Source organism: Myotis myotis, unplaced genomic scaffold (assembly GCF_014108235.1).
Source record: "Myotis myotis isolate mMyoMyo1 unplaced genomic scaffold, mMyoMyo1.p scaffold_m19_p_7, whole genome shotgun sequence".
Classification (NCBI taxonomy): Eukaryota; Metazoa; Chordata; class Mammalia; order Chiroptera; family Vespertilionidae; genus Myotis; species Myotis myotis.
In genome coordinates this window covers 82371066-82395562 of record NW_023416379.1, presented here as the reverse complement: position 1 = coordinate 82395562, position 24497 = coordinate 82371066, and the positions used below count along the sequence as shown (strand labels likewise).

Genomic DNA, 24497 nt, shown 5'->3' with positions numbered 1-24497 from the left:
CCACATGTTCCTCCCATAGCACTTGGATACAGAGCAGGCTGACCTGCTCACAAGCTTATATTGTACCTTTCTTTGCAAAATACGCCATAAGCATTAATAATAACTATTGGTTGAATGGGTTGCTATCTCTCAGCTTCTTCTATACTATTCTTGGCAACTGGACTGCTCTATTCCTCCTTTTTGAGCCTCACCCTACATAGTAACAATAATTACTATCATTTGTCAAGCCCTTGCTCTGTGTCAAGCATGAGGCTCAGCACTGTGCATGCACTAAGCTCGTTTAATTCTTCCAATCCTTCATTGTTAAAGCTACATCATCCCCACTTTACAGGTGAAAAAGCTGAGGTTTGGGTAAATGAAAGAACATATGCAGATCACACAGTAAGTAGCTGAGTCTGCTGCCAAAATCTGAACTCCTCACCTTACTTAGAATCGTGTCCCCTTATCTAAAAAACAGGCATTAGAATAGCAGCTGAGGTATAGGATGATTGGAATAACCAAATGAGTTCGTCTTTATAGAGCACTGAGCACTGAGCACACTCAGTAATTATTGCCTATTATTAAATTTTTCAATGCCTGAGCCTTGCCGCCCATTAAGAGTATAAGCTTAAAGGAAAAGATTATTTGCCTTTTTAATTCTATAGCAAGTCTCTCCCGTGGAGATTCCTGCACTATGCTGTGATTTAACAAGTTTTACTGTTGTATTACCTTTAAGAAATAGGCAATATTCTAATTATTTTAACCATCACAACCAGAGTCATACAATATGGGCTGAAATGCTGAGCTGGTAACTAGCTCGTGAATTCAAAATGTACTCACAGCCAACACATCCTTTTCACCCAACAAGCCTTTCTTGCAGCATCTATTCTGTGCCCAAACTCACAGGCATGGGGGGTTGGGGGGGTGGGGAGGGCAGGACTCAGAGAAGCGGAAAAGGACCTCCCAGGGCCTCTATAGAGGAGGCAACAATTACACCGATGAATTTGAACTATATCAAGAAATGTCGGGGCGGAGAGGTTCTAGGAGCACATTTCATGATTCAAAAGCAGCCTTGATTTATTGTCTATCCATATTCAGGTCAATAGAGAAAGTGGCAGATCAGCAAAGCATAATTAGTATTTCTTTTCCCCTTTTTCTTGGAATCAGGACAAAACGTATTAAAGCGACACTGAGTAAAATCTATAACCTCCCACGGTCACTTGGCACTAGAAGAGCACATCCTGTTTACCTAGAACATTTCATCTGATTTTGTAAAATCTGCAAGTAACAGGAGTCACAGTATCCGCAGTGAAGTCGGCGGGGCTATTCCAATCTAAACGCGCCCGAGGCAGGGCCCCGGGGGTGGGGGTGGGGAGGCTGGAAAACTCCTCGCCCTCACAGGCAGCTGTGAGGTGTGTCTGCTCCTCTCAGCAGCAGCAACAACCAGAACCCTCTACATGAGGCTCACAACAGCAGGCACTTCTGGCCCAACTTTCAGGCATAGGAACGGGGATTGCTTCGGCTGCCCAGTTTAGCCATTTTCTCTCCTACAGTTAGGACTCGGGGGTTCTCAACCCCAGCTGTGTAAATGAATTGCTTCAGAGAGTAAAATACATAATAATTCCATTCCCACGCCCATGCCCTTTCCCCAGAGATTCTGATTCAGTTGCTCCTGGGAGGTGTCTGGGCATTGTTCTTTTTGGCGGGTGAGGTGGGGTGGGGGTTACGTTCCTGTAGAGATACAACTAGATAACAGGTGTTAAAATTGGCTAAAACCTGGACTAGGCAATAGCTTGATCTAGTTACAGATTCCCAGCAAAACTGGAGTCCGTGTTGCTACAAAGCTGCCAGAGTTCTATCACTTTAATTCTCTGTCCCACCTGACATTTATCCTCATATCGCTGACCAAAGCCAGACATCTGGGTTTCTTCTCATCTCAGTGCTCCGGAAAGATTCCTTGTATGTTCCTGGGCAAACAACCTCTGAACATCTCTTTTTTTATTCCATAAAATGGGAACATGCCTTAGCCTACTTGGCTCAGTGGATAGAGCATCAGCCTTCGGACTGAAGGGTCGCAGGTTTGATTCTGGCCAAGGGCACAAGCCTGAGTTGCAGGCTCGATCTCCAGTAGGAGGCATGCAGGAGGCAGCCGATCAATGATTCTCATCATTGATGTTTCTATCTCTCTCTCCTTCTCCCTTCCTCTCTGAAATCAATAAAGAAATGTATATATATATATATATATATATATATATATATATATATATATATGAAAATGGGAAGAAGATACTACTTCACCTGTGACGTGGTGAAAGAAGGGGAAGTCTCAGTCTGGGCTGGATCTACGCAGTAAGGAGAAGTGATTAATCCTATTAGCCAGGGATGGGGAGAAGCACCAAGGCTGGATGGTCAAGAAGGCAGCACCAATTTCCAAAATCAGCCGGGCCAATGACCCTTGAATTTGGAGTGGAGAAACCTTGATAAGGACAAGAAAATACCAAATACCAGTAGCAACTGAAAGTATTTTGCAATTATTCGTGGATTTGACATAGCTTATTTGTACTTTCTTTCCACGAGCTACATGGGCTTGTTAACAGTGACTGCTTTTCTTATTCACTTGTCTCATAACAATGTAAGGGGGAAAAGAAGGATCAATGACCACCATTTATTTTTTTATTTTTTTTTACAGAAGGCTGAAAGAGATAAAAATAAACCCCTGTTAAACACAGGTCTTATCTATGAAATGAAAAATGAGTCTCTCCCACACTCACCTATATTCCCTGAGCCAACCATTTAATCTAGGGGTCTCTCTGTTCCCCAGTTAGTTTTCCTCTCTTTTCTTTTTCCCCCTTTCATTGCCAGAACAAGGCTGCCTTTGATAGTCTTCAAGAGAAAAACCTAAACCTCAAGTTTGCAAATCTAGAGTTTAATCCATGGGAAGTTATTTTTAATATCCTTAATTACTAAAGCCAAAGCCAACACAAAAATAATAATGATAAAAATGACTAAAACTCTTTCAAACTTTTTTAAATGTTAAAAGAGTTGTCCACACTCCCCATGTATTATTTTATATTTCCAGTGGGAAGAAGATGTTGTTAAGGATCAATACATGAATTTGAAAATGAAAATTTATTGTACTTCTGTGTGCCCTGGCTTGTCCTAAGAGTTAGGAAAAGAGAAAATAAGTCATTTAACTAGTAAGGTACACAGCAAACTATTGGTGATTTAATTCGGGAAGAAATAATGCATATTGAAGGGTTGGAGATATTCTGTCACAGTACAAGTATACATGCATTAGGGGTATAATTCAGAAAAAATGACCAAAACTTTCATGTCAGGAAAAACTGAGCTGCAGTAGTGGCATGGCCTGGCTTTCTACAATGTACAAGAAAAAAAGGTTCAAGCAACCACACATCCGAGAACTTTTCCTCCCTTCTCGAATGCTCCAGTCAAGTCTGCCAGCTCTTAATCCCAGCACTCTGCCTGTCTTCCTTCCAGGGCTGCCTGAAAACTCCTGTCCCCTCAGTCAGTGGGTGGGAGGTAACGCTTACTCTTAACATTTCAGAGATCAACCCTGTCCGGCCTGAGCTGACAGAATGCCCCGTGCTCTGGCTACACACGGCTGCAGCCATCGCCTTGGTCAGCACAACTGCAGCATGGCTGCCCAGCCATGGAAACGCTCAGTACTGATTCGTTAATGCCCTGGTCTTTATGGTATTTTCTAGCGCAGAGACAGGAAAATTTATTAACAACAACGACAAAAAAAGGTGACAGGGAAAAGAATTCCATTATCGAGAATATACTAAAACGATCCCAGCTAATTGTCTGATACTCAGTCTCCCTAAGCACAGTCTCAACTTAATCGACAGGCTGCACAATGCTCTTGATCACACATGCTTTACACTCCCAACATACATGCCATAGCTATGCATGATACATACATGCCACAGCTGCACATATCCAATATACACGCCACAGCTTTACATATCCAATGTACATGGCACAGCTTTACATATCCAACATATATGTCACAGCTGTACATATCCAACATACATGCCACAGCTGCACATATCCTACAAAAGAGAAAATTAGGCAAAGAGATTCTTAAATGGAAGATGCCTTAAGAGGAGTGTCGCTGAGGTCTTGCTGCAAAGGGAAACAGACCCCAGGAGGAGAAGTGCCTGTTACCTGGCCAGCACTGAAGTCCCCAGACCCGCTCCTGCTGCAAAAGACGCCTCAACGCTTCCCGGTTTCCACTAGGAGGCCATTTGCCCTTCGGCCTCCTTGAAGGCCTCACGGCTGAAGAAAGAGCCGAACAGGACTCATTGCGAGGCTCAGGCAGCTGCCGCCAAGCTCGGTGTCCCTCCTGCCGGTGCCTCCCTGCCCTGTGCTCCGAGCCTCACAGAGCCATTCCGCAGAGCCTGCTGTTGTTTCAAAAACAAGAAGTGATTTCCTGGTCCCCTTCCCGGATGGCGTGCGCGATTTCCCTCACGCCCATGGGAAGTCCTTCAGCTCCTTCTTATCTGGAAACCTCACCACTGAGTGGCGGACTTGTTTGGCCAATGCCCCTCTCTCTTGTTTTCCTTTCTCCAAAGAAAAAAAATCAGAAAACTGAAACCAAAGCAAACCCAAATGGGCTGGAGCTAATGACGGGTGTAGGATGCCCTGGTTTAAACCTCGGAAAGATGTCCACTGTGATTTCAGAGGGGAAAGAAAATTAAAATTATCGATGATTTCCTTTCCCAGCAGTGCCTAAAAGTTACAGAATGGGAAGACCTACAAAAGTTCAGTCCCCTCCCATGGCTTTAGGGTCCGGAACCTCCAATATGCTGTAAGAAGGGACAGCTAGTTCTTCCAGATTTCTAGGGAAGCTCTACGAAAATTTGTGCATCAAAGTTTAAACTCTGTGACACTTCAAATATCATTTTGATAACATTATTATGTAACACTCATGGGGGTCCCTCAGCCCAGCCTGCGCCCTCTCACAGTCTGGGAGCCCTCGGGCCTAAGCCACCAGTCAGACATCCTGAGCCCTGCCACAGAGGCGGGAGAGGCTCCTACCACCACTGCTGCACTCGCCAGCTGTGAGCACAGCTTGTGGCTGAGCGGCACTCCCCCGTGGGAGCGCACTGACCACCAGGGGGCAGCTCCTGTGTTGAGCGTCTGCCCCCTGGTGGTCAGTGCGCATCATAGCGACCGGTCGTTCTGCTGTTCGGTCAATTTGCATATTAGCCTGTTATTATATAGGATAAGAAGATCCATGAAAAAGGGCCAGTTGACTGGCTGTAGTCAGGTTGTTGGGTTTAAAGATGAATTCTAATCAGTTTTTGAGCTGGAAGTGACCTACCCATCCTGATTTTACAAGTGAGGCAATTGATGCCCAAGGGGAAATAAGGATTTGTCCAAGGTCCGAACACAGATGGGAAGTAATAGATTATCACCCACCCGTTCTTCAGCGTTAGCATGGGGAATGCTGCTCAATTGCCTGCCCATGAGCCTTGTGCACAGATGGCTTGCTGAATGAGGCCTGGCCTGGAGCCGGGAATCTGCATTGCAAGTAAGTGCTCCAGGTGAGCCTGATACAGGTAATCCCCAGACTGTAGCTAGAGAAACCAGTGTAGTGTCAAAGCAAGGACACCAGAATCAGACTGTAGAGAGTCAAGCCATAGTCCCACCAACTTCTCCTCACTGAGACTCAGTTTTATTATGTAGGAAAGTGGGTAATAATACTGCTGAGCACCAGTGAGAGCCTGAGATAGAGGGAGAGCTCAAGAACTGTCCATTACTGTCTGGAGACCTGGGTTCCAATCCTCTAAGTTCATATGTCTTCCCTGCTCTACACCGTCCATTGCCTGTCTTCCCTTCTGTCTGTCAGCCACCACCAAAAGAACTCAGGCTTGAGACAAAAGTTAAGTATTTCTTTTCTTTTTTTTAACACATTGTATGCGGGAAACGTGTTTACACGTTTTACGTGTTTATATGTTCTACCAGTGTAGTAGAGCACGGGACACGTATTAATATGTTTTTTATAGACTAGCGATAGAATGCGGGTAATGTATAAATACGTAAACTAAAGTTATCGTAATTTTACTGAACGTTGCCATTTGCACAAAAAATTAGCAAAAATGGCCCGCACCACCTGTTAGCGCGCGATAAAAACTACCCGCAAACAATGTGTTAATATATATTTTATTGATTTTTTTTTTACAGAGAAGAAGGTAGAGGGGCAGAGAGTTAGAAACATTGATGAGAGAGATTGATCAGCTGCCTCCTGCACGCCCCCCACTGGGGATGTGCCCGCAACCAAGGTACATGTGCTTGACCGGAATCGAACCCAGGGCCCTTCAGTCTGCAGGCCGACGCTCTATCCACTGAGCCAAACCGGATCGGCAAAGTTAAGTATTTCAATAAAAGGAGGATGAGCCTTCAAAATATCATTCTTTTATTTCTTGGCACTGATTCTCAACTGTATTCTCCAGCCTACTCCCTGCAGTTACTGGGAGGGAGACCACAGTGGCTGTCCACCCACAGCTGACCCTCTTTGCTGGGGAACTCATGCATGGCTAGTCTGTGAGCTCAGGGGGTGAACGGAGATTGGTCTAAGCAAAGTGATCTCATTCTCCTTGGGAACGTTGAGGTAAGCTTGGATATGTGGCTGATCGTGGGTGCACATTTACCTTTGCATTTACTGTTAGTGGCACAATAAAGGTTCTTGTTATTATTGCAGCTCCAATTGGGTTTTCTGTTATTTATAGCTAAAAGCCATTATAATAAAGTGGTGAATCACTATAAAAAATAAATATTTTGATTCCATATAAAATACTACCCTGGGCCTAAATAAAACAGGGGGAAAATCAAAATGTATACAGAGCCAAATGACTTAAATCATATTCTAAAATATTCCAAATCCACTTCTTATGCTAAATATGTGTGGTATTGACTTGTTCTATAGAAATGGACTAAAATACTCCAGATTCTTTCTTCCACTAAAAATCTTCAATATTAAATGTAAGTCCTGGAAAAGCACCTGGGTCTTAAAAACCCAGAATAGCCAGAGCTTAAGAGTAGCCAAAAACTCCAGACCTGCCAAATAGTAGCTCCGCGGAAACTCAGCTTACTTCATCTTTCTGGGCCTCAGTTTCCTTATCTGTAAAATAATATTACCTGCTTCAGGGTTGTTGTCAAGATTAAATACACATAAAAATGCTGAGAACAGCGTGTGGCACACAGTGAGCATGTGTGTTAGCTACTGTTATTTTTGCAGAGAAGAAATTTCCGTTGTAATAATAGTAGCGTATGGTTTGGGTATTGTCTCTGCCTTTGCTTTACGCTAGCTTTGCCTCAGGTGCAGCATGGATTGATCGGCCCTTTCCAGATGCTTCCGAAATATATCCTATTGTCTCTGTCGTGAGATTTGGCTCCTTTAAGAGTAACCTGAGTGGGCTGGTATAAATGTAGATACCTGGTGGCAGCTGTGTTGGGGAGGAATGAAGAAAACGTCGGAGGACACTGGGCATTAACACGATGGTAAAGGACACAAAGAGAACTCAGCAGGCTGATGGCTTTGGGAAGTACATGTCTGGGGGCAGAGTTCACCCAGAGCTGGAGAAAGGGAGGCTGCAGACCTTGATATTTACAAAAAGATGCACAGTGTGGGGGCACTTGACTTGGACACTTCTTGCCTTAACAAACACCCTGCTGTCAGAGCGAGCTCCGGATAGGGCTTTTCCAACTGCTCTCCCCCCCAGGCCCCCCCGCCGCCCCCGGCTTGCTTCGGGTCGTTGGTGGCAGTTGGCTCTCTGACATGGAAAGGGGCGTCGTCCAGTGGCTGTCCCGGAGCTTCCCCAAGGAGCAATTCCTCTCTCACCCACAGTCCGTTTGTTGCTAGGAACACTCTGTGCTTGTCACACTCACTTTACAATGAAAACAAAGGCAAATAAAGAATGGAACCACCATATGGTCCCGGCTGCAACCCAGAATTAACTGCTGATGGGGAGACTTTGCCCTTTCACAGCTACAGATGTGTGGTCTGTGGCAGGGGCCCTGCCCTTCCCCTGCATTTTAAGACGTTGAAGTTGGTGGCAAGTTGACCCCAGACTTCTTCAACCTGATGCAGCAGTGAAGCCAGAGTAACTAACTTTCCAGCTGTGTTATCTATGTTTGCATTTGTATAAAGTGTCTCTTAGCACTTGAGGGCCTAATCTCACTAGAGACAGAGCTATTTTCAGAGGCAGAGATGTCGGCACCAAATAAGTGTGTATTTCTCAGCAAGCTCCAGGCTATTTCGCCCTTCTGCCCTTTCTCCTTTGTCACTCAGCTCACTTTTGGTGACTCTAAGCTACAGGTGTTATGTCTTCTAAAGACCCTCGTAGCCCTCCCAGCCTGGGCCAAGAGTTCTGTCTCCCTGGTCCCACCCTACCAGGTGCGTCTTTTGCAGTCACCACACTGCATTCAGGTGACTCTTTTCCTGCATTGAGTATGAGCTCCTTGATGGCAGGGGCCAGTCTCATTGATTGTTTGCCCAGCTCCTAACATAGTGCTGGTTTATCGCAGCTCATCGACAAAAGCAGACAACATGAAACTGATCCATCTCACTCCGTTGCTGGTTCCCTCTCAGCATTAGACTGCGCTGTGGCTCAGTCATTGGAACTCTTCTCTGTTGATGCTTATTCCCAGGTGTCCTCCACGAGTTTCAGGATTTAAATCAGCGGATTTCAACCTTTTTCATCTCATGGCACACATAAACTAATTACTGAAATTCCTCAACACACCAAAAAATAGCACATTTTTTGCCAATCTGATAAAAAATATAGGTATAATTTTGATTTATTCACACCAGATGGCTATTGTTGTGTTGGCTGTTGTCATATTTTTTATTTGACGGTCTAAGGGGAAAGAGGTCGGGTATTGCATGTTTTAAAAGTTCTTGCAGCACACCGGTTGAAAGTTGCTGGTTTAAATCCTTGGGCTGATGGCCTCCAAATGTGTATCTTTATCAGGGACATTTCGCCTGAATTCCTGACCCATATAGCCAACTGCCTACTTAATATCCCCACTTCGATGCTCGATAGGGTCTCACAGTGCACATGTCCAAAACTAAACTTCTGACTTTTCCCCCCCAAACGAACTCTCCCATCTTAGTAAACGGGATCTTCATCTTTCCAGTTAACTCAGACCAAAACCCTAAGAGTCATCCTTGAGTCTTCCCTTGCACACGTTATATTTAATTTGCCATCAAGTCCTGTCAACCCTACCTTTAAGATACATGCATATTTAGGCAGCTCTTACCTCTTCCACTGCTATCATTCTCATCCAAGCCATCACTGTCTCTTGACTGGGTTATTGGTCTCTGTGTAAGACTGCAGTTAGATGGTCCTCATAAAACATAAGCTATATAACGTCCATCACCTATGCCCAACCCTTGGGCACTCCCCTCTCACACAGTCAAGGTGAAAGTCCTTTCAATGGCCTGTAAGCCCTGCACCACCCCATCAGCATCCCTGCTCCTCCCACCATTTATTTCCTCTTTTACTTCTCTATCCCTCACTCACATTGCTCCAGCGTGCTGACATCCTTGTGAGCCAGGTACAATTCCAGCTCAGAGTCTTCCTACTTTTCTCTTCTCTCTGTCTGGAATGCTCTTTGTCCAGATACCCTCGTGTCCCTCTCCCTATTCCCTTCCCACCTTTGCCCAATCCTCATTTTCTTAGTAAGGACTTAGCTAACTGCCATATTTCACATTTCAGCCCACCCACTCCTGTTTCCCTGATTATTTTTTCCATATAATATATCACCTCTAACATACTATAATGTACTTATTTATTTTGCTTTTTGGCTGTCTCCACCTTCCATCCCCAACTAGAACATAAGCTCCCTGAGGGGAGAGATGCCTGTTTGGTTCACTATAGAAGAGTATTTGGAAGTGTAACACACAAGCAAAGTTATGAATGCCACAGCATTAGCATATACATAGCAGAAGCATATGCAAAAGTACACAACACTTCACCTTTGGAAGCACCCTGACCTCCGTGTATTGGCAGGTTAAGTCTTGGTTTGTTTTTTAATTCACAACAAGATGCTGGTAACCCTTTTGACTCAATGTGGCCCAGGGTCAGCTCTTGTTTGGTATTTCTATTTCAAGGCCAGCAAAATTGCCCTCTGGCACTGACCTGTCCTTATGCAAGGAAGGAACCAAAAAATAATTGGGCAGTTTTATAGTATACAAATGGTCTTGTTCTTATCTTTTGTGTGTATACCTTGGCAGAGTCTCTGTTAATTGGAGTTAGTTGGACTTGTGCTCAGCTGCAGCCTCTCAAGTTTTATTTGTACTTGCTGTTATGGACTCATTCCACCCGTAGACAGAGCTATTACACCTTCTTTGTGTACATAACTTAAGATGATGGTGTTATTTTGCTATGAAAGATACCAACGCTTCCATCTTTTGAACCCATTGCGTACAGTTGACAGCCCCATTCTACTCACCTTCCTATGCTTCCAGTGATGGTCCCAGCTTCTGGCGGAAACCCAAAGCGCCTTCCAAATGGAATTCTCCTTTTTCAGACGCTACTCCCAGCACTACCTTCCCTGCCTTTGCCCAGAAGAGTGAAGCACAGAGCCATTCCCAGACTCCAGGTTCCACCTTTAGTTCTTATAGGTGACATGCCATCCATGCAGCAGACGTGCCTACTGATGCCCACAACATGCTATATGTCACCCTCAGCTGCAGCTGGGATGCGTTTGATATCAGAGTTATTAATTGACAAAATGTGTCAATGATTTCTCCTTCCTCACTCCCTTCCATCAGTATTATGGAGAAAAGCAAGATATTTGAAGACGTGGGCATTCCTTCTTGTCTTGATCTGGGAAGGAATCTATTTAGAATGAAGCTGCATTTCCTCTAAAGGACAGGTGTTCTTTTTTCCATGAACTCTGGATAGTCACTGATATTCTAACCTCTCTCCCTAATTGTTCATCCTGGTTCAGGTGCTCTGCACTGGCAGATGTTGTATACCTCTGACAGTGAGTGTGATCTACTAGCATCTGGCAGACCCTAGTTTAGAGCCACCTCTCAGAGTCCATTGTTCTCTACTGTTTTCAGCTCCCCAGCATTTACTTTGACTTCAAAAGAAAGGTCTCCCTGCCCTCCTGCTGCCATTTCTGCTTCTGATTATAGAGGTAATCTCATCAGAATGTATCAAGTCAATTAGTGAGCAACAATGATACCAAAACCACTGGGCAAATATGAGCTGAAGAGTCACCCAGGCCAGGAGATATCAGAATCAAAAAGTTAAAGGGGGCCTTTACTCATTCATTCCAGCTACCTTGTGTGAGAGGGAAGTTGAGAGGCTTAACCAAGATCACCACACCATTAATGTCAGAGCTAGAATTAGAATTAGATCTTCTGTCTTTGTTTGGGCTGCCAGGCGGCCTTCTGGCTAATCTGGCAGGAAGCCCTCTTTACATCATGCTCTGGTGACTGCCTCCCTGCCCCCTGTGCTCCCAGGATACTGTTAACATACTTTGCCTCTCACTTCTAAAATGGGGAAATTCCACAGGTACCGGTGGGGTGTTTATCTCTACACCTAATGTCTAAGATGGAGTAATGATTTCTCAGTAGAGAAAGACAATATTAAACTGGTGTTAAACTTGTGCTTGTTTTTTTTAATGATGCTTGGTTCAAAACTTAATTAGTGTCAGAAATGATACCCAATTTTTTCCAGCAGCTAAATGGAAGAATGTTAAACAATTCTTTTTAACATATTAGAATGCAGTTGAGCTAAAATTATGGTGAATGGCACCATGGTAGGCTAAAAAATACGGTACCAGCTGACATCAGCAATATTGGCTATCACCCTGTGACAGGATTTGAGAAGCAACAACAACAAAAAAAACATGTTCACCTGCCTCTAATTCCTGAAATTACACTTTTAGAAACAAATAACTGTAAGTTAAGGAACAGACTCGACTCTGACTCAAATATGTTTGGAAGGTTGACATATTTTTCCATTTCCAATGAGTTGTACATAAACATGAATTAGTTTAAGACATCAAAGAGCCTTTTACAATATGGGAAAGAGTAGAGACAACAGGAGGGCAGTAAAGTTAGAGAGAGGTGAGGAATAATAGAGAGGGGGTGGTATTGCAGAGAGCAGTTCTTAACTCTGTTTGACGGCATTCAGCTCATTCATTAAAATCATCCTGCTAACAACAAAAACAACAAAAAGAACTAAAAAAAATTAAAATAAAATAATAAAATCATCCTGCTAATTGTTGGTGGAATTGCTACAATCACATAGCCAACAACCCCATTATTTTAGTTTGCTCAGTCCTCAAAATGACCATTGCATACTTCCTCCTCTCCTCAGTCTTAGCAGCAGCCTTGCCTCATACTACATTGAGGAAACAGTCAATTAAACGGGAATGTTCCTGCTCCTACACAGGAACTTCCAACCCTCTTACACCTGCACTGCCCTTTCTGCCTTCCCTCCGGTTTGAGAGGATGACATGTCCCTGTTCCTCCTGATGGCATGCCTCTTCCTCCACTTGTCTCTGGGTCTTGTTTCCTCTTACTACCTCAGCACTGGATCAGTCCCATATGCACACAAACATGTTCTAGAATGTCTCTTTAAATGCCTTTCTTGGACTTATGCCTTTCTCTCCTCTCCCCCCATTGACTGCAACAGTTTTTTGCTCCCATAACAAGTCATGAACAAAAAGCTGAGGACATTTGTCTCCACTTCCTCAGCCCTCTTCTCTGGCCCCAGAGTCAGTCAAATCAGTGTTCCTTCCCTCGTGTTGCACAAAGCGGCTCTTTTGATAGTCACCATGCTTCCATGTCACCACAGTCAGTGGTACATTTTCTGTTTTCATCTTCCTTGACCCTACACACCATTGGACAGACTTGGCTACTTCCTCCTCCCTAAAACCTCATATGCTTCTGACTTCTGTGGCACCCACTTTTCTAATGTCCCTCCTTCCCCACCCATCCCTCCTCTTAGTCTACTGGTGGCCTTTCTTCCTCTACCTGATCCCTAAATGTTGGTGTGCCCCAGGTTTGGTCCACGGTCCCACTGTCCATTTGACCTGCTTTATCCCAGGGTGAACTCATCAGGTTCCATACTTCAAAGAACATTCATGGAGAACAAAATAAAGACTTTTTAGCATGTGAAGACTGAGAAGGTTTGTACCTCACTGGGTGGCTGAAAGGACTACTAAAAAAAGCTTTTGTGCCATGGACTCCTTTGGCCATCTGGTAGACCCTATTGACGCCTTCTCAGAATAGTGTTTTTTTAAATGCATAAAGCAAAATACATAGGATTACACTCTATTGAAATATACTTCCTGAAATATTAAAACATGATGTGATTGAGTATTTACTACTTAATCAATATATTCAAATAAAATATTTGATGCGACAGGTTTAATAACTATCACAAGTTTTAAGTGATGATGGGAATAAATTAGATTTTTTTAAGGATCTGCAACATAGTAAATGTGATAGAAAAATATTTGTGATTTCTATTGGTAATAAATCATAGGTACTGCTAATACTGCTGTGGTGTATTACCTGTGTTCCTAATGAAAGGAAATTCTAAATTTCATGGACCTCCTGAATTTTATTCATATGGTACACAGTAACTTAGGTTAAAGAGATATTTGAGAAAAAAGAAAATTAAACATGAGAATCGATCATTTAAAAACTATTCTTTAACTATTACTTTTTAAATTATTAGTTAAAATGATTAATTTGAAGGTGGGATTATAAAAGAAGATATGAGCTAAAATAATAAGTAACTCTGAAAAGGAACATAGTAGGTGCTCAATGAATACTTTTTTAATGAATAACTTAATCAAGGGGAGATTTTGCTTTACCTCTCATTTCTTTTTCAGCTGGCTAAGGTATACACCCCATCAGGGGAACCCAGTACTTCCAAAAGCACAGCATGGCTTTGATTGTTAACACACTTGCACACTGATGTTCCCTGCATTCTTGTTAATAACAGAGTTACAGGAGGTCCCCTACATGTATGGGGAGATACTCCACCATCTTAGCCAAAGAGTGGAAGTAATTTTTGAAGTAGAGCTAGCTATCCCCAGGACATCATAGATGTTCAATAAATGTTGCAAGGCCTACAATGTGAAGGTAATACAATAAGTCAGTATTACCTTCTGGTCAACCAGAGAGGGCCATCCTGTGGTAAAAATTGCTACCCCCCATAGTATGCATTCCACGTCCCAGCAGAGTCTCTGCTCTTTAGTTTCTGCTACAAGTCTAACAGATATTTCCCTGGACTAATACTTCTCCAAGTTCTTCAGAGGAATGATGTATTCTTTTTTAAATGCCCTTTCAAGAATATGTAATATGTCAAGGACAGTGACAATGTTTGCTTGAGAATGAAATCGGAAAAAGACAGGCTGACGCCTGTGTCTATGAGAATCAAACAATAAAGTTGGGGGCAGTGGTGGTGGGAATGGAAAGTGAAGCACAAGTGAAAATTAATCAAAATTCCTGAAGTTCAGCTCCTTGGGGAGAAGGAAGAATGTGCCTTTTAAAAGCATGGAGATATGGAATGCTGAAAAACAACAGAGCTTGTGACAGCTTGGGGGAAATTAAATATTTGATAGTTAGCAAGATCTTGCTAGACCACAAACACTACTTTCTATTTTACGTGTAGTAAGTTACTTTTAAAGAAAATGGAATGGCACAAAATTTCTGAATACCGTGCATATTACTTGGTAAACTGGCCCCTGTTCAAAACAACTTGCCTGCTTTATTACTGGGGAGAAGCATTCATTGTTCACTTCGGATGGCTTACCTGTAGATGTATTGAATTCCCCGTCTCCCCAAACCTGAGCAGTGGATAAGACATTGCTTTGGCGCCTTCATTATTCACTGATCTGTTGTTTCATGTGGTAATGGCCAACTCTAAGAGTCTGTCTGACCATCTAGTCAGCCTGGTGACCGAGTTGATAAACCCTAAGGCTAGCTGCCCTGCGTTCTGTACTTTTTGAGTTTTCCAGAAATAGATGGAGTAAGAGATTAGGGAAACATGTTCACAGTGGCTGCTACTGCCCTTGGATATGGCCCAGATGCTGCAGACTCTCCCCTTGGTGCATGGAATTGCCCAGCCCTCCATAGCTCCCTCTGATGGCCTATCCCGGGACAATAAGGGGTCCAGTTTTTCAAGTTCAAGACCTCTCCAGACAACATTGCCTTCTATAGCTCAAAGTTTGCCTCTCAGGACCTCAAAACTATTTTTAGAGCTGAGACATAATACACAAAACACAGCTACATATCAACAATACAGGATTATTCCAGGCCCACACCCCTCTAGTTTGCCTCATCTGACCTGAAACACTGAGAGGAAAACCACATATATTTTTAGTCTCTTCCTGAATTCCTCAAATGTCCTTCCATTTTCCATTTTATTTAGGGCCACTGAAACCTGGCCCGTGTTTTACATGGTAATATGTGCACACTCTTAGTATGTATCTCTGCTTGGGACCCTTTATTGGACTCTAAATATGGGCCCCCATATAAATGACCTCTCTCCCTTGGCTCACTTACTAGTCTAAATTAGAAATGGCCCCTTCCTAAGTGCCAAGTTCACCTTGCACATCAGGTGCCCTGGGATTATTTCCATGAACTAACAAGAGCAATATATAAGTATACTTCTATGGCTAAAATCATAGAATTTTCCAGGAATTGTGAAATGATTTAAAGAGAGAAAACGGGTCTCTTAAACCTACAAATACACACACACACACACACACACACACACACACACACACATGCATGTGTATACCTATAATAACACACTGCACACACACACACACACACACACACACACACACACACACACACACTTATATTGTTCTGCATTGCAGTACCAGAGGGGTAAAGAAAGCAGCAACCAGCACACATAATTCTGGACCAGGGAGGCATCTAGCTTTTTTGAGACTTGAACCATGTCTTTTATTAACTTCCCCCTCTTTAGATGAAAACACTATTTCCGTTAATAATTCTTATTTTCTTATTAACTTTTAAACACAAATAAAAATTCTGCGTGGTCCCACAAAATGACAGAATTGAAGCAACTCCTGTTCAGTTTCTTTGTCTTTACAACAACCTGCCCACATTGCTTACTATTAATATACTGTTCAAGGCCAAGGACATGTCATCATACCGAGGGCATGGACACACAGAAAGCACGGCCAAATATTTGCAAGCCATTAGGAACTTAATCCTGAAGCAAGCACGCATAACTGAGTCCCTGTGTGTCAGGAGCCAGTATACAACTGAGTTTTTTTCTGATTTAAGTTCGATGTAGAGTGCAATATCCATTAAAATATAAGTAATAAAAATATTAAGTATGAGCTTATGTTGTAGTACTGAAACTCACCAGTGAGGGCAATAATTGTTTAGCACTTAGATCAACAAAACTATTTTTAGGAAGAGTACATTATCACTGACATTGTTTGGGATGGCTACCACGTAATAATTTTTAGAAAGAACTTTTAATTAATTTTATTATTGATTTTAAGTTCTCTCAGACAAGTACCACTTATTGCCTACACCCAGGGGGACCTTTCCCCACATCCCACCCTCGGAGCCACCGATTCCAGTGTCTGCTAAGCTGTCACTCAGGCACGGAGACCTTCGCGTTCGAGGGTCACCCATTTCTCTTTACATCAGCCCATCCTTTTTAACTCAGAGCCAACCTTCAGGGGTACAGACCCAAAGTGGGGGGAGGACTTGCCACTAGCAAGCTGGAGTGGAGGTGCGCCCTTGGAAAGGGCGGCCACATGAATGCCAAGACTCGTTAATGCATTTCCCATCTTCACCAAGGGAAGCTGATCTTGCCCTCTCCTTCCCAGGTCCCCCACTTGCCCCTCATTCCCGCTCCTTCTGGAAACATCTCCCTGACCGGAGGAAGGAAGAGCTGCATATCTGTGTGTGTGTGTGTGTGTGTGTGTGTGTGTGTGTAGTTCTAGGCCCACCCGGCCACCTGAAAGAAAAATACTGTGTGGTGTGTGGTAGTGAGCAGGGGTCAGAGGGAAACCAGCCTCCCCTGCACTTGACCCTGAAGGAAGGAAGCAGGAAGCCCTGCTTGGGGACTGGCTGTGCTATTACCTCCTGACCCTCCCTAATCGAAAACACCCAGCGAATTGCAGAAAGCAGAGCCCCGCAGCACTTTCCACACCTCTCTCAAGCTTAGCGACCTTGTCCGGTATAAGAAGCAGTCCTGATGGCTACTGCTAAGTGTTCACACTGACCAACCTCACGACTATGCCTGGGAAGAGGCCCAGCCATCCCCACTTCACAGACAGGAAACTGTCTCTGAGCAGCTGATGTGGGAGGATGGGACCCAACCCCCGGGACTGCCTGGTGTCTGGGCCTTCTGGCCCGCTGGGGGTGGGCTGGCTGGGGATGAGCCCTCCCGTGACTGCAGCACCTGTAGATACCAGAGGCTTAACCTTCACCATTGCTGTCATGCTGCTGTATGTACAGCGATGGGGTCCATCTATGGCTAATTCAGTCCAGCTGCTCACAGAGCAAGAATCAGAAATGTGTAGAGTGAATGTCTAGATAACTTATTAGCATAATCTGTGTGTAATCAAATGCCAGGTATCTCCTCATTCTTTTCATCCAGGTCTGCCTGTTGTGCCTGCCCTTTAAAATAAGCCCTTCTCAGGAAAGCCTTATAAGAAGGTGAATTTAGCTAAATATGATCATAGGGTTAGTGGGCGAGTTTGTATCATGTCACCTACCCACAGTTAGGAGACATGATACAATAATATGTCTCTTCATTGAGTCATGCATCATTCATTTTTTTCACCAAATATTTGTTGAAAATCTATGTACCAGGCACTAATCTGGACCCTGGAGATAATCAGTAACTAACACTGTCCCCTAGAAGTTGATATTCTAGTTGGGGGAGAGTGCTGGCTCGCTTCCAGATCCATCTCCGCCCTTGCTCTGTGCCCCGGGAAGTGACCCAAACCCACATCCTTGTCAAGTGGGAGGGCAAGGGGAAGAAAGGGCGGGGGAAAGCCCAGCAGGAGACTGAAGGATGGAGGAAAGGGGGTCCGGGCTACAGTTTGGGCAGTGGTTGTGTTCCTCTACCCTCAGCCACAGATTCTAGGGAACACCCTCTCCTACATCCACAGGTCTTGCCAGGCTCCTCTGACACCCCACCCAAACCTTTTGTCTCTCTCTGCCCTCAGGAAGGCGATCCAGGGCTTCTCAAGGCTGCCAATCTCCTGTTGACTTAGCTGCCTACACCATTTCGGTTAACCTTTGAGAGAGTCTTATTTTTTTCTGCCAGGGCTTCAACTGATACAGTAATATAGGCAATCAACAAACAAATAACTTACATATCAGGTGAGCAAAAATGCCGTATAGCAACATCAAGCAGAGTCAGGGCTACAAGGAGTGCACGTGTGTTAGTGAGGTGGCATCCCATCCCTCTTTCTTTCTTTTTTTTTTTTTTTAATATATTTTATTGATTTTTTACAGAGAGAAAGGGAGAGAGATAGAGAGTTAGAAACATCGATGAGAGAGAAACATCGATCAGCTGCCTCCTGCACACTCTCCTACTGGGGATGTGCCCGCAACCCAGGCACATGCCCTTGACCGGAATCGAACCCGGGACCCTTCAGTCCGCAGGCCGACGCTCTATCCACTGAGCCAAACCGGTTTCGGCCCTCTTTCTTTCATGTTACTGAAAATCCCCTTTCCGGCCCTTACCTGGCCCCTCCCAGCCTCACTAGCTCAGATCTCATGTTCTTGGGTGTTCCACTGGGTCCTCAATTTTTCTTATTTGCATTAAACAGAGCATTGCAGGCCAATCACGGCTCCTGCCTTGAATGTGTATCTCAATCTCCCAGGGAGAGTGCTTTCTATGCTCATCTTCACTGCAAGGTGATATTAGCAGTCATCGACAGCCAGAAATATTTTCCATTACACATAGTTGGTGAAGAAACATGAATTACAGTTTAATTTTGTGTGTTTAGCAAGCATGTGTATTCTTTAACCGCCCAAAGCCTGCAGAACAAGTCCAATGCTTGCTCTGCAAATTCTTTGCCAAGAGAATGACAATGCCCGGGTGCCTTCTAAAGCATCGTCCTCTCCTTCCTATCCTCTGACTCTGCCACCTGCCATCCCATCCCATAAGCAGAAAATCAGAGCTGAGTATGTTGGCTTCCCTCCCATGTTCCTCCAACCCTTGACAAACACTGTTGACTGGTGAATTTCTGGTTTTTGTTGTTGTTCTGTCAAGCACCTAGAAGGCCATAGATAATGAGCAATCTTGGGGGTTGTTGTCAATAAGGAAAGTGAGGTTCTGGTAGATGAGGCCACTGGAGGTGAGTTGTTCTCTGACAGGGTTCGGGACATTGTACCCCAAAATATGGCACCTTAGCATATTGGATATTTAGGCTGAAGGAGTTTGAGAAAATGGCAGAAACAGGAGGCCTCTCTGGCTTCCACCCATCCCCCCTTCTCCCTTGAAGCAAATGAGAGGTGCCCTTCCTACACCCAGAGGAGAGGAGAATCCTCATTGCCATGAATGAGAGATGTCAAGAAGAATCTGAACACTGGTCTTGTGCACTTCCCCCCAGTTTACTACATTCACCACATACTCTTTGTGCTATCACAACTTTTCTCAACTGTCCACTCTTTTTCAAACCTCACATAAAAACAGTCAGGTTTAACTTTCTTCAGGTCCTCCTTTCTTTATGAAGGCTACTGTTGTCAAATAAAGCTTATGTTAAATAAAAGTGTATGCGTCTCTCCTGTTAACCTCATTTTATCAGTCTAATTCTCAGATCCCACCAGGGACTCCAATAGGGTGGAGGAACACTTTTCCTTCCCTTCCCCTCCAAGCCATGGACGAATCCTTGTAGCCCATCTGCTCTTCTCACCCTCGGAGAGACTAGACCTTCGATCCTCATGGGCAGGGTGCTATACGCCCTGGGGGTGTCCACTGACCAGGACTTTCAGGTCCTGCCTATGACCTTCTCACCAGAGTCTCAGGGTGGCCTCCAGAATCTTCATTTATTTATAAACTCTCTAAGTGACTCCTGCGCAAACTGAACTCTAAAGTCTACTGTTCTAGAGACTACCACCCATGTGCTGCTACAAAGCACTTCTCAGGGCCTTCTCCTCTCCCCAGAATTCTCTTCATTTTTTCATTTTGTTTCTCCTTTTTCTGATTCTGTCAACGCAAAAGCCTTAGGGACTCATCACTCCTTCCTTTACATGGTTGTTTTCTACCTGGAGGTGTGGTAATCTTGCTTTAATATGGTCAGTTGAGTGACCAAGTTCAAAGTATCTGACTTGAGTGAGGGCAGGGCTGAGCTGGGGTTGGAATCTAGTGGGCTCAAAGGTGGGGGTGGGGGAAGCTTCAGGAAATGGGAGGGCACCGGCTGCCCCATGAGCTCGTGGAGGCACTTAGTAAATTAATAGACAACCAGCTGGTGCAATGCAGGACTTCAACTGAAATCCCTATGAGAAAATTAACCAAATGAGGGGAAAGAGCAAGTTAATAAAAGTCGATTGTTCAATGAAAGTAGTTTTCTGCTTATTTCCCTTTGATACAATCGCTGTTAATTTCAATTATTTTTAGCAACTTCCCTTTGAACCCATTGTTTCAAAACTCAAAAGTCACTTTCAGTAAAGGTTGAACTTTGTCCCCAGAATACGGAATGAGGGGCTCTACTGTCTAATTTCACTGGTAAACTAAGGCGACAAATTATGTGGTATTGAAAAATCCTCAAGCATATATGTATTCAGCCCATTTCTTCTATATGAAACAGACAGTTCATGGAAGTGAATCTACTTTGGGTGAATAAGGATTTCTAGATGCTTCTAGATATTCAGAATGACATTTGCATTTCAATGCTATAGACACAGGAGTGTAAGTTTCCCACACAGGAACTAGGTTTTTTTATGATTTGTAATTATTTCTGCTCCCCAAAGCCTCATTTTGGTTCATCAGTCACCATGTTAAAGAATGGTGTTGATTTGGCCACTTGCTGTTTTTCACATGAACCTTTTTCTTCTGAATCTTTGGTGTGAGAAATTTAGTTTGTGACCATGACATAAAAAACGGTAGATTTTTTTTTTTTTAAGCAAAGGGAAACATGAAGAACCTAGGATCTTTTCTTTCCATCCATCCTTTCACTCCGCCCTTGTTCAAGGTGCCCTTGGATTTCCAGCTTCTTCTGCTTCATCTATCCAAGAGGAATTAACAACCTAAGATACGGTTTGGCCTTCTCTACTTGGCCACACTCAGAGACACCAATCTCTTATCTCCACATTCACAGTCCATTCTCTAAAGGCTCGGATTCAAATTGTTCCAAAATGCAGAGAAACTTGCTCAAAAGCCCCAGCTTGAAAGCCCTCTGGAAGGGCAAATCCTTGACTTGAGTGTGTTTGCTCTGGGTAACAAGTGACTTCCTGCTTCGCAAACAAGAGTGTCAGAGGGCCGATTTTTAAAATTCCAAGGAACCTTACAAGTCACATTTTGACAACTTATAGGCCAAAGTGAAACAGAATATCAGGAATATTTGAGTTAGTTTTTCTTAAACTACATAAATATTTAAAAATCAAAGGAGCATTACTGCAAAGGAGGTGAGAGATTTAATCATTCCCCCCTCCCAAGCCCCCCAGGAATTTTCAAATTTTATGTCTTCTTAAGAATCACCTACATGATTTTTCCCAAGTTCCTGGCTTCACACTCAGAGGGATTCTGCTCTCTAGAGGGCTGGGGTCCAGTGCTAGCACCACCTGGAACTTGAGAGAAACTCAAATTCTTGAGCCCATCCCGACCTCTGGAATCTAGAACTAGAGGGGTTGGGCCTAGTAATCAGTTTTTAAACAGCTCTCTGCTAGCAAACTTGAATAACCACTGGGATTTATATAGTATGATTATCTGTTAACATAGGGTCCTCACATTGAAAAACCACCAGTTGAATCAGAAGCTCCTCATACATTTAAAAGAAACACTGGCGATAGGTGAGCTGCTGGGTTCCTTCATGGAGAGTGTCCTGTCTCCAAAATGGCACAACTATGTTCAAGCTAAAACCTTAAATCATTACGGCAACTGCCTACACATCCAACTTCACTTCTCTCTCCCACTTTCTTCTCATTTTACTCTTCCCTCTCTGAACCCCTCATGCCCTGCAAACACAGTGTTCTCCAGCCTCTGCCTGGAACTGCCTCCTTCCTTTAATGTCATGTGTCTAACTCCATTGTCCTTCAGGGTCCAAGTCAAGGTCACTTCCTTCAAGAAGCTGCCTTTGACTCACTCTAGTTGTGTGTACACTTCCACCCCTCACTTCCCTCTGTCAAAGCACTTACTGAAATGCATTATAATAGTCTATTTGTGAGCTCTTCTGCTATCCTATGATTCCCCCACTCTCCACCCACACCCCCAAAGCAGGACCTCATCTGTCTACTCTTCTGTGCCCTGTACCTTAGCCCAGGTCAGGTACAGGTATGAAATCAATGTTTGTTACGAATAAGTTCTCAAAGTGGCGCATTGTTAGAGCACTACATGAGGTGAAGGGCATGGGCTATGACACCAGATTGCATGGGTTCAAGCCTTAGTTCTACCATTTTCTAGCTTTGTATGTTTGTGGAAATTACTTAACCTCTCTTTCCTCAGTTTTCTTCTGAATAAAATTGAGATAGGGGTGCAATTACCTCACAGGATTGTTGTTTCAAGTGCTTAGAGCAGGACCTGATATGTATTAAAGCCTCAATGCTTCATGTTAGCAACAAAAAGGATCAATGAGGGTCCTAAGATACTTCAATAGTTAGAAAGTCACTAGCCCTTTCTTTCTCCAAATTTTCATATTTCTTCTCTAGGCTGCCAATATTTCTTTCTCCTTTCTCTTCTTTCTTTGATACGGTGCTGTCTAAGAATACAACAACATCCCACATTTATAACCATTGTGTGTGTGTGTGTGTGTGTGTGTAGATGCGGTTTGTTGGTTGAGTTTATGAAGTTATAAACAGAACTAAGGTATGTCAGCAATTAAGAAATAGGCATTAGCCAATTCAAAAATTGTTTGAAGGATAATTCTTAAAAATAAATAAAACCTACATGCCCTTGAAAGTTATCATTTATGAAATTATTGAAATAAGGTGCGTCTCAAGTAAAAAGAGGGGAAAAACAGACTTAGTAACTTATAGAAGAAATGCAATTTAAACATACAAGCAGTAGACAGAATTGCCTGGTAAAGTAAGGAGAACTTGCAGACAACATGTGGGAAAGCAGATTATTTTTGTGCAAAATTATTCGAATTGTATCAAGAGCAGACCAAATCTGATTTCCAGTCACATGACCAATTATATCAGCAGTTTGCTTACATATTTACTTTTTTAAAATACTATTTTTACCAATAAATCACAACATATTCACTTACTGGTAGAATGTTTTGGGGCCTCTTTTATACAGAATATTGTTTCAGGTTCTGTAAAAACAAATCATCCATGTGCTTCCCAAACTCACCAAGTATATTGTCACCATAGTTCAGTGGTTCTCAACCTGTGGGTCTCGACCCCTTTGGAGGTCAGACGACCCTTTCACAGGGGTCGCCTAAGACCATCCTGCATATCAGATATTTACATTACGATTCATAACAGTAGCAACATTACAGTTATGAAGTAGCAACGAAAATAATTTTATGTTTGGGGTCACAACATAAGGAACTGTATTTAAAGGGCCAGAAGGTTGAGAACCACTGCCATAGTTGGTAGTGATGATAGTTCTGTTGTTGTTATTAATTGCTGCCTCTTGCCAAGAAACAACTCCATCACAGGGTGTGTGCTGAGTTCTTTTTAAAAAATTGCTTATGTATAATGTCACTAAATTTTCACATTCTTCTATGAGGTAGTTAGCTATTCCCATTTTAGAGGGGGAGGCTTAGAAAGGTTTAGCAGCCTGCCAAGCCTCGATTGAAAACTCCCTAGATTGGAGGTCAAACAAACTGAAGGTTTAAGTCAGATTCTGAACCCCAAACCCAGCTCTTTCCACTATGCTGTATGGCATAGAGAAGATAGGCTGCCGAGACATAAGCGAACAAAAAGGTCAACACCTGATGGTGTGAGGGATGGTACAAAGCAGGGTGGGTTCTCTTCCAAACGTGTGGCCAGAGAGGGTTACAAATTCAGCAGGAAGGATGTCCCTGCAAAGAGGAGCCAGCTGGCAAAATCATTAACCTACCCAGAGGAATGCAGGGAGGAGCCCCTTAAGCCAGCAGTGTAAACACTTTTCTAAACACACACTGGCCGATGTTTTCTAACCATTGTTACTTATGCATAATTAAATGTGCATCAGATTTTGGAAGAAACATCTAAGGTGCTGGTGAAAAGTGTGTACATATGGCTCCCTTCCTTGCCCCCATCCCCACCTTCGCACATGCACATTCTGATTTTATAGGGCAGGTAGGGCCTGGCAATCTGAATTTGACCAGCACTCCAGCCAGATTTTCCACTGGTGCTCTCT

General features: G+C 43.5%; 1 protein-coding gene across 5 annotated transcripts in view; it reads right to left on the bottom strand.

Annotated features, from left to right (window-relative positions):
- ADGRF5 (adhesion G protein-coupled receptor F5) overlaps window positions 1–24497 on the bottom strand; it is a 105105-nt gene that overhangs the window by 70033 nt on the left and 10575 nt on the right. For 2 of the 5 annotated variants that reach the window (XM_036317029.1, XM_036317033.1), the window contains exon 1: window positions 4168–4475. The exons of 1 other annotated variant lie outside the window; for it this stretch is intronic. The gene's annotated coding sequence lies outside the window, so the exon portion shown is untranslated. Of the gene's footprint in view, window positions 1–4167; window positions 4477–24497 lie in introns of those variants that run through there. 2 more of the 5 variants (XM_036317031.1, XM_036317032.1) reach the window with 2 other exon arrangements.